General features: G+C 38.2%; 1 protein-coding gene across 4 annotated transcripts in view; it reads left to right on the top strand.

Moving 5' to 3' along the window:
* LOC144059257 (uncharacterized) overlaps positions 1-1,564 on the top strand; it is an 11,317-nt gene extending 9,753 nt beyond the window's left edge. For 3 of the 4 annotated variants that reach the window (XM_077578214.1, XM_077578211.1, XM_077578213.1), the window contains one exon: positions 1-1,564. This exon is cut by the window's left edge and continues 669 nt beyond it. The gene's annotated coding sequence lies outside the window, so the exon portion shown is untranslated. The other variant, XM_077578212.1, reaches the window with a different exon arrangement.
* The last annotated feature ends 6,840 nt before the right edge of the window (positions 1,565-8,404 follow it).

The following is an 8,404-nucleotide window of genomic DNA, read 5'->3' as shown; positions in this document are numbered from 1 at the left end:
GCAGCTAAATGTTGAGCAATTGTCTCAATCTTAACGACTGTCTGACTCAGTAAAATAGAAAACGTCTACTGTAACTGAAGGACTGTATCACACAAGACCCGTTTTAGGGGCAATGCCATAGATTAAGCATATTAACTATCCCTCTTGTTAAATGCTTCATCTCATCTTTCGAATAAATGTGGTGACTAGATTTATAATAATCTTTAGTACATTATATGCACAAACTTAAGGTTCTAAATGCTTTTCTAGTTTGCTCCAGCATCTGGCACATATCCCGTTGATTGCAAAAAAAAAAAAAATGCAAAACTGCTTGATGATGAAGACCACCTATCTTTGGTAAATGAACTTTAGCACATTAGCCCATCAATGGCGGGAGCTACTTCTGCCGCGAGCGCTCGACACTTGTCTCAAGCTTCTACTTCGAGTGTAACATCACTAAGTAACAGCGAAGTAAAGCTAGTAAATATTTATGACCACCCGCCAAAAGGAACTTTAACCCGCATCCGGCAGGTGTCAATTTTAGAGCCGCTGTATATATGCACATGTATGTGTGCGTCTACTGTATATATGGATATCATTGCTGTCCTGTGAAAAACACGTTTCCATTTTTAGGTCGCGGGCTGCTCTCCGGTAGCGATCCTTCTTGGCGGCACGGCTTGTATCACGGTGCGCTTTATAGTCTGGAAAATATGGTGGAAGTGTTTTTCACAGGACAGCGACAATATGTATATGTATGTCTGTATGTATGTAATAATTGTTTTTGTTTAAAAAATTAGGTTGCTGATGTATCCAGTTCAAGTGAGGATTCATCAGCAGAGGAATATGTTCCAGATTCTCACAGTACTTCGGACACTTCCTACATTGAACCTGTTTCAGAAATTCTGAAATCCGAAGGTATTCCAGTAATGAGCTATTAGAAAACTGCTCATCTTTAAGATGAGAGGTAGTCATGTTTTAAAGAATAAAATGTTCAATGTTCACTGACTCTTTTGCATCTGGTTTCATGTCTAACTTATCCATTACAAAGATGTGCTTGACCTAGATAACCTGTTCACATAAGAAGCATTGTTTTATTAACATACCAGTTTCAGTCTGTCCTAAAGTTGTAACATGGTGCTCAAGGATCAGGTATGACTTTGCATTTCACAGTATTGTTATGCACAACAATGCGACCTTATATCAGGTAAGTCATTACACATCAATGTCATTTCAGTTTGTGTAACGCCAGAATGCCAGAACTTTCAAGTCACTTCAGTGACATGGTTGCTGTGTGTTGTGTAAACTTTGTCCTTGTAATGTGAGTTGGTCCTCATAATTACCATTTTTGCCATGGGCGTGGCTTATTTAGCTCATTATCTATGTCCTCATAATTACTGTTTTTTCAGGTTTTTCTTTTTTTTGTGCGTTGAGTTTTTTCAAGTTTTGAAGTGAAATTTCCCTGGACGACCCCAAAAAAAAATTTGGGGTGCAAGTCCCATCTCTCTGGCATTAGCGGAAAGGGGTGTCCCCGTAATACACAATTAAACAGGTTTGGAAAAAATGTCCTCATAATACACAGAGGCAAACCTGTGTGCGTGTGTGTGTGTGTGTGCGTGTGTGTGTGTGTGTGTGTGTGTGTGTGTGTGAATTGCATATTTTTTTATGTGAGTGCCCGTGTGAGTTTCAGCCATATCGTGACACTAGGTGTGCTCTTCTAAAATACTTCAGGCTAACCAGGTGGATTCAGCTTGTGGCTGTGGGTGACTCTCCTACTCATATCATGGAATAAAGCCAGCAGCTCACTTAACCAAGCAGAGGCAAATACAAGAGGCTGTGGGCCTGTAAGCTCTTAGCTCTGCAGGCATCTTGTGATTAAAAAGGTCATCATAATGAATCCCAGAAGCAATAAAGTAGTTGGAAACATAAAGGGACAGCTGCTGATTCTGCTCACATCCATAAATAGCATTGACATGGCATCACTTTGACCAAGACTATTGCTTTAGACTAAAATTGGATGAAGCATGGTCTGACAATGTGCAATGTGCTGAGACAGCAAAGTGACCTAGCAGGATTTGGAGCTTAGATCATTTGATTAGCAGTTTTAAACATAATTGTTATTTTTCTCGTTGAACGAATGAACATTCAGCAGTGGAATAGTTCAATGTGAGGACCATATTTTAATCCTGACAAAGGGGAACTACACTAAAGTATACAGTAGGCCAGTGTCAAAACTTTAGATCAAATGTGTGGGCTTGTGATGGTGGTGGGACAGTTTACATTACAGAGGATTCCCACATACTTGCTGTTCAGCACCTGTGGATTCACCTAATCATATACTAGTGCCTGAACTCGGACACCAAATGTTGCTCTGCAATTGGCTGGCAAGCAGTTCAGGGTGTACACCCCGCCTACTGCCCGAAGCCAGCTGGGATAGGCTCCAGCGCCCCCCGCGACCCTTGTGAGGACTAAGCAGTTAAGAAAATGGATGGATGGATAATGCAAATGTGTTCAATGTATCCTACATTATGGATGGTTCTTATGGCTCTTTTTTTGTAGACAGGTCAATGACTGTAATTCATTCTTAATTATTTCCCTAGACCTCAGCACCATATTGTAAATAGGCTACGTGTGGAGTGATTTAGAATCTAGCCTATCCCTAGCCTTATTACTGATGACAATATTTATCTGCTATTTTTGATTGGATATGCATAATATGATGCTTATTCAGGTCAAACAATTATATTACGCGCTCGAATAAAGCGTACATTTCTCTTCTTATTTATTGACTCCCGTATGTTATTAGCTTATTATATTATATTATATTGTAGTTAAGTCGTATTAATATTTAAAAATGAAGTGACATCTCACTTATAACAGAATTAGTCAACAACATATCTCATCGCGGTCCTTTTAAAAATAACCGTGACGTCAGATTTTCTTCACAGACAAGACGGCATACAAACAAACGAATATCTCCTCCTAAACTAATAAATACTGCTTTAAGTCAATTACGAAGCAGTCTCTCGACTAATATAGCCTGTCTGTTCACAATTATTCGATTCAATTGTGCAGAAACCCCTCGTAACGTTACGTACCAATATCCTCATCTGCGCATTCATATTTCTGTTGTAACAATGACGTGACACACAACAAATAACATACTGCTTTAAGTCAATTATGAAGCAGTCTATCGGCATTTTAATAGCGTATCATCTGTGTCAATTAAAATTGTACGTCCATTTCAGCCACATTTATTAGATTCAATTGTGCAGAATCCTCATCTGCGCTGAGAAAAATAATCCATCATTCAAGGATCTATTATCGATATCTTCACAGCGGGCGATCTAGCCGTTGTGTCAATCATAATCTTCGTAATTCCACCCAAGAATCTACCGACATTCTAATTTATGCCTGTTTAACATATTATTCAAGGAACTTTTTATTTTCGATTTACTACCAGCGGGCGATCTCTCCGCTGCTTCAATCTAGAATCTTTCCCTAATTCCTTCCAAGAATCTATCGACATTTAATTTATGTCTGTTGTCACCTCAGCGCGACCTTATTTCATCTTCATTTCATATTAGCGCATTTCCCAACGTGACGGCATTTCCGTATACAATGCTTACGTCACCACGTACGTGTACTTCAAACACCGTGGTAAAATCCGAAATCTGGGACTTCGCGTCCAACTACACGATTTCAAAATTTATCACTATTTTTCTTACACAAATTCCATCCTCAATATAATTTTGCAAGACGAATTTATCAGCCGCAGCGTTCTCAGACAGACAGAACTCCTAAAACGTGGATAAAGTGTCCACTTACCTTAGTTAATGTGGCCGAGAGTTCCATTCGTCTGTGAACGCACCGCCACAAACCGTTGTTTTACATCGCGGTCACCAATTTGAAGAGGAATAAAAGAAATTTTGTCCTCTTTGCGTGTTCCAAAAATGAGGATAGGTTTGATGCAAGAAAAATACACCTTTTGCAAAAATGATTTAATAAAAACAGAGAGTCTCTGGACATACAACAGCTTTTCTTCTTTTTGGCTCTCAAGCGGCTCTTTAAACTTTAGCTTTTCTTTTAAATATTTACGACAAATTTACGTGAAAAAGAGAAAGCGACATATGTAGAGAGAGAGAGGGAGAGGGAGAGGGGGTGAGGGAGACAGTAAGGAAATGACGGAGCCGGCTCTTGAGGGAGGGAGTCGGCTCTCATCGTTCACTTCAACGAGCCGGCTCTTTGTACCGGCTCGTTCGCGAACGACCCATCACTACTCCCCCGCGCCCACAGCCTTTTGAGAGAAAACTGACTTGAGAGAGCTTTAGGATAGAGAATTCCAATGCAAGAAAACGATCTCGTGTTTGGCAACACTTTGACGTTGTGTCACCCACAAAGGTAAGATTTTAATTATTTGGCATAATATTAAATGGTATATTATCAGCGCAGCACGGTGGCTGACTGGTTAGCACGTCCGCCTCCCAGTGCAGAGGACGTGAGATCGAGTCCGGGCTTCGGCCTTCCTGGGTGGAGTTTGCATGTTCTCCCCGTGCTTGCGTGGGTTTTCACCGGGTACTCCGGTTTCCTCCCACATTCCAAAAACATGCATGGCAGGTTAATTGAACACTCCAAATTGTCCCTAGGTGTGAATGTGAGTGTGGTTGTTTGTCTCTGTGTGCCCTGCGATTGGCTGGCAACCAGTTCAGGGTGTACCCCGCCTACTGCCCGAAGCCAGCTGGGATAGGCTCCAGCACCCCCGCGACCCTAGTGAGGAAAAGCGGCCAAGAAAATGGATGGATGGATGGATGGATATTATCAGCATTATCATCATCATTGTAGTGTTGTATTTACGATTGTACAGTTTTGCTAAATGGCTCACCGCAACATTTGCAATAATAAATGCTTACAGAAAATGAATTAATATTACTGTATCACTTTTAATAATGTTAAAACTTTAAAGGATTTAAAGGTCGCTGGGAATCTTGGCTGTGTTACCTACATTTAAAAATATCACATCATAATAACTGTTTAATGTTACAGGACTGGAGCTCAGTCTATAGTCAAGCAGATGTGGATACTGCTTCCGATAATTTCCTTGAAATATTTATTTCTCTCTACAATAAACACTGCCCACAAATGTCATCAACATAAAACAAATATGAATAATCTTTGGCTGACTAAAGGAATACAAAATGCTTGCAAAAAGAAGAAAAAAAATGTACAAAATGTTTGTTAAATTGAAAACCAAGGAAGCTGAACAAAGATAAGGTTTATAAAAAACAAGTTAACAGACATAATTAGAGCTAGCAAGCAACTGTATTATTCAGAAATGGTTGTATGAAAATAAAATAAAAATCAAAGGAACATCTTGAACACCTTAATTAAATGCGGATCCTCCAAATTTATCTATCCAGAGTACTTTGTGGATGAGCATGGCCCAAATTATGACAAAACTGTTTAAAAGGTTTTTGGTAAATGTTCGCCCAGAGTTGACTGCAAAAATTTCAGATCATATTACCAATCATCATGAGGATGTTGTACATATAAATTCACAGCCCATGTTCTTGACAACAACTTGTGAACAAGAAGTATTTGACATTGTTCACAAATGTAAAAGCAAACGATCTACAGATTGCTATGATATAGATATGTTGTTAATAAAAACTGTTCTAAATAATATATTTAAAACGTTTTACATATATCTGCAACCTTTCATTTAAAACAGGCAGTGTTCCAATGAAAATGAAAATAGCAAAAGTTATCCCAGTATACAAATATGATAATAAGCACAATTTTACAAATTATAGGCCAATTTCATTGCTACCACAGTTTTTTTTTTTTTTAAATTAAGCTCTTCAACTCTCATTCTTAGAAAAATACAGAGTACTAAATGAAGCCATGAATGGCTTTAGAGCTAAAAGGACAACATCAATGGCTCTGATTGAAGCAGTTGAAGAAATAACAAACGCACTGTATAACAAAAAACATGCTGTAGGAATGTTTAGCGACCTTAAAAAAGCATTTGATACCATAAATCACTCACTTTTACTCAATAAATTGGAGAAATATGGGTTTGGAGGGATAGCTGGGAATTGGTTAAAAAGTTATTTAACCAAACTAACACAATATGTTAAAATGGGTGAACATCAATCTGGTATGGCTTGTGGTGTACCCCAGGGTTCAGTGCTAGGTCCATTCCAATAATTTAAATTAATATTGTTTGCAGATGATACAAATATATTCTATAGTAGTAACAATTATAGCGAAGTTGTGAGTATGATAAATACAGAACTAAAAAAAAATAAGAAGTGGATGGATCTCAACAAATTAATTTTGATTAAAAAAAAAAGTAGGAATATTTGGAAAATGCAAAAGCGATCCAAAGTTTAAAATATACATAGATACAATAAAAAAAATGTGAAGGAAGACAAATTTTGGGGTATAATAATTGATAAGTTGTCAAAGAACTAAACTTTCCAAAAGCCTTTCAATCATGAATAAAACAAAGCAATTCCTAGATCATGATGCTCTCGGAATATTATATTGTTCCTAAGTTCTCCCATATCTCACTTATTGTATTGAAGTATGGGGAAATAATTATAAATGTTCCATACAGTACTTATTCATATTGCAAAAACACGCATTAAGGATTATACGCAAGGCTCAATTTCTAGCACACACAAATACATTGTTTATTCAACCAAATTAAATTAGGTTACATAACCTTGTGAAAAAGTATACCTTATTAATCTTATTTAAAGCCTTTGGTAAATCGCTACCAAATAATGTACAATGGTTGTTGTTTTTTAAACTTTGAGAGAGAAAGTAAGGATTCCAAAAGGGTTCTTCGTGAAGGGCAGAGGTAAATATTCAAATGTTTAGCCATGTTTCAGTATCCACTCAGAAATCCTCAGGAAATTATACAAGGAGAGTATTGAGTACATTTGACCATTTTATAAAAAATAAAAAATAAAAGTTACTCAACCATAGTGTACCGTTTTTTGGCCCCTGATACCAATTCCGATACCCAGCTTTGCGGTATCGGCCAATGCCTATACCATACCGATACCTAAGTTTAGTTTTTTTCTCAACATGAAAAAGCTGTCCTTCAATTGGTTCAGAACATTCAAAGGCCAATAGGATTTCTTGGCTTGGCATGCAGTGAACATGTCTCACATCAGTGAATGTCGTGCATGAGCAAGACACAAGATGCTGCATCCAAAGTCCTATATTAGCGTCTGAATTAATAGTATTGGCATGTTACTTGTTAGTACTCACCGATACCGATACCACTGCAGTATCGGAACAACACTACTCAAGCATTGAAGATCGAACTCACCTTCAGGTTGGGAGACAACCACTGTACCACCTGAGCTATCCCAATCTTGTTTGTCACTGCTAGTGTGTCCAAAATGAGGCCAACTAGGATTCCACCGAACCTGAAGGTCGTGGGTTTGTACCTCACTCTTTGAGTAGCCTTTTTTTCTTAAATAAACTGGTAAAATGTACTCTAAACTCTAATTGTAAAATGTACTTAGAATTTCTGAGTAAACAAACTTTATTAATTTATTTTTTTTATTCCCCCCCCCCCTTTTTTTTTTTAATCAGTGCACTATGGGACTGAGTTAAAAGGCATTTATCTGCAGAAGAACTTTTTGGGGGTGAAAATTTCCAATTTGTGATGTACAACACTTAACCTAAGAATACAGTACAAATATATAATTTAACAACACAATATACTCTCTGTATATTAATTCCTCCCATTGTAACCCACCCTGGAGAGAGGACCTCATTAGCCCGTGATTTGTTCACTTTTGGAAATTGGGGAGTTGACCTATTTCTTCTTGAGTGTGTATGCTGCCTGTGGTTTAGAAGGTAGAGCTGCTTGTGCAGTAACCAGAAGGTATGCTGTTCAAGTCCCACTCTCTCCAAGTTGTGTTGTTGAAATCTTGGACAAGACTTTTTACACACACTGCATCCAGACCACTCACACAGGTATACGGATTGTGTGAATGTTTGGTGGTGGTTGTGTTGCTCAGGGGAAAAGCTGGATTTATTGTGTGAGACCTGTGAGCTGGCTGCCATGTTGGTTGCTCTGTGGGAGTTGAATGCCGGTTTTGCTACCAATTACACACTCTGCCCTCTTCAAAACAGGTGTGACACATCAGTGGTGATTACTGTTCACACACGTGATCACCTGCATATGAATTTGTATTACAAGCTGGATTGAATTGAAGCCTCAAGTGATCAGAAAAATAAAATAATCAAGGCAAGTTAAATCTTATTTCAGCAAGTGTGACTCAAGGACCCTTTTTATGTTAACATTTGCTTATTTTTTGTCGACATGAGTTAGAGGGTTTGGACAAAAAAGACGTGTGCCACTGACTTCAACAGGTGGGTTAGGGTGAGTATTGAACCTCCTTTT

Source organism: Vanacampus margaritifer, chromosome 10 (genome assembly GCF_051991255.1).
Source record: "Vanacampus margaritifer isolate UIUO_Vmar chromosome 10, RoL_Vmar_1.0, whole genome shotgun sequence".
NCBI classification, from domain to species: domain Eukaryota; kingdom Metazoa; phylum Chordata; class Actinopteri; order Syngnathiformes; family Syngnathidae; genus Vanacampus; species Vanacampus margaritifer.
Note: the sequence above shows the minus strand (reverse complement) of the source record. Positions and strands in the feature narration are given on the sequence as shown.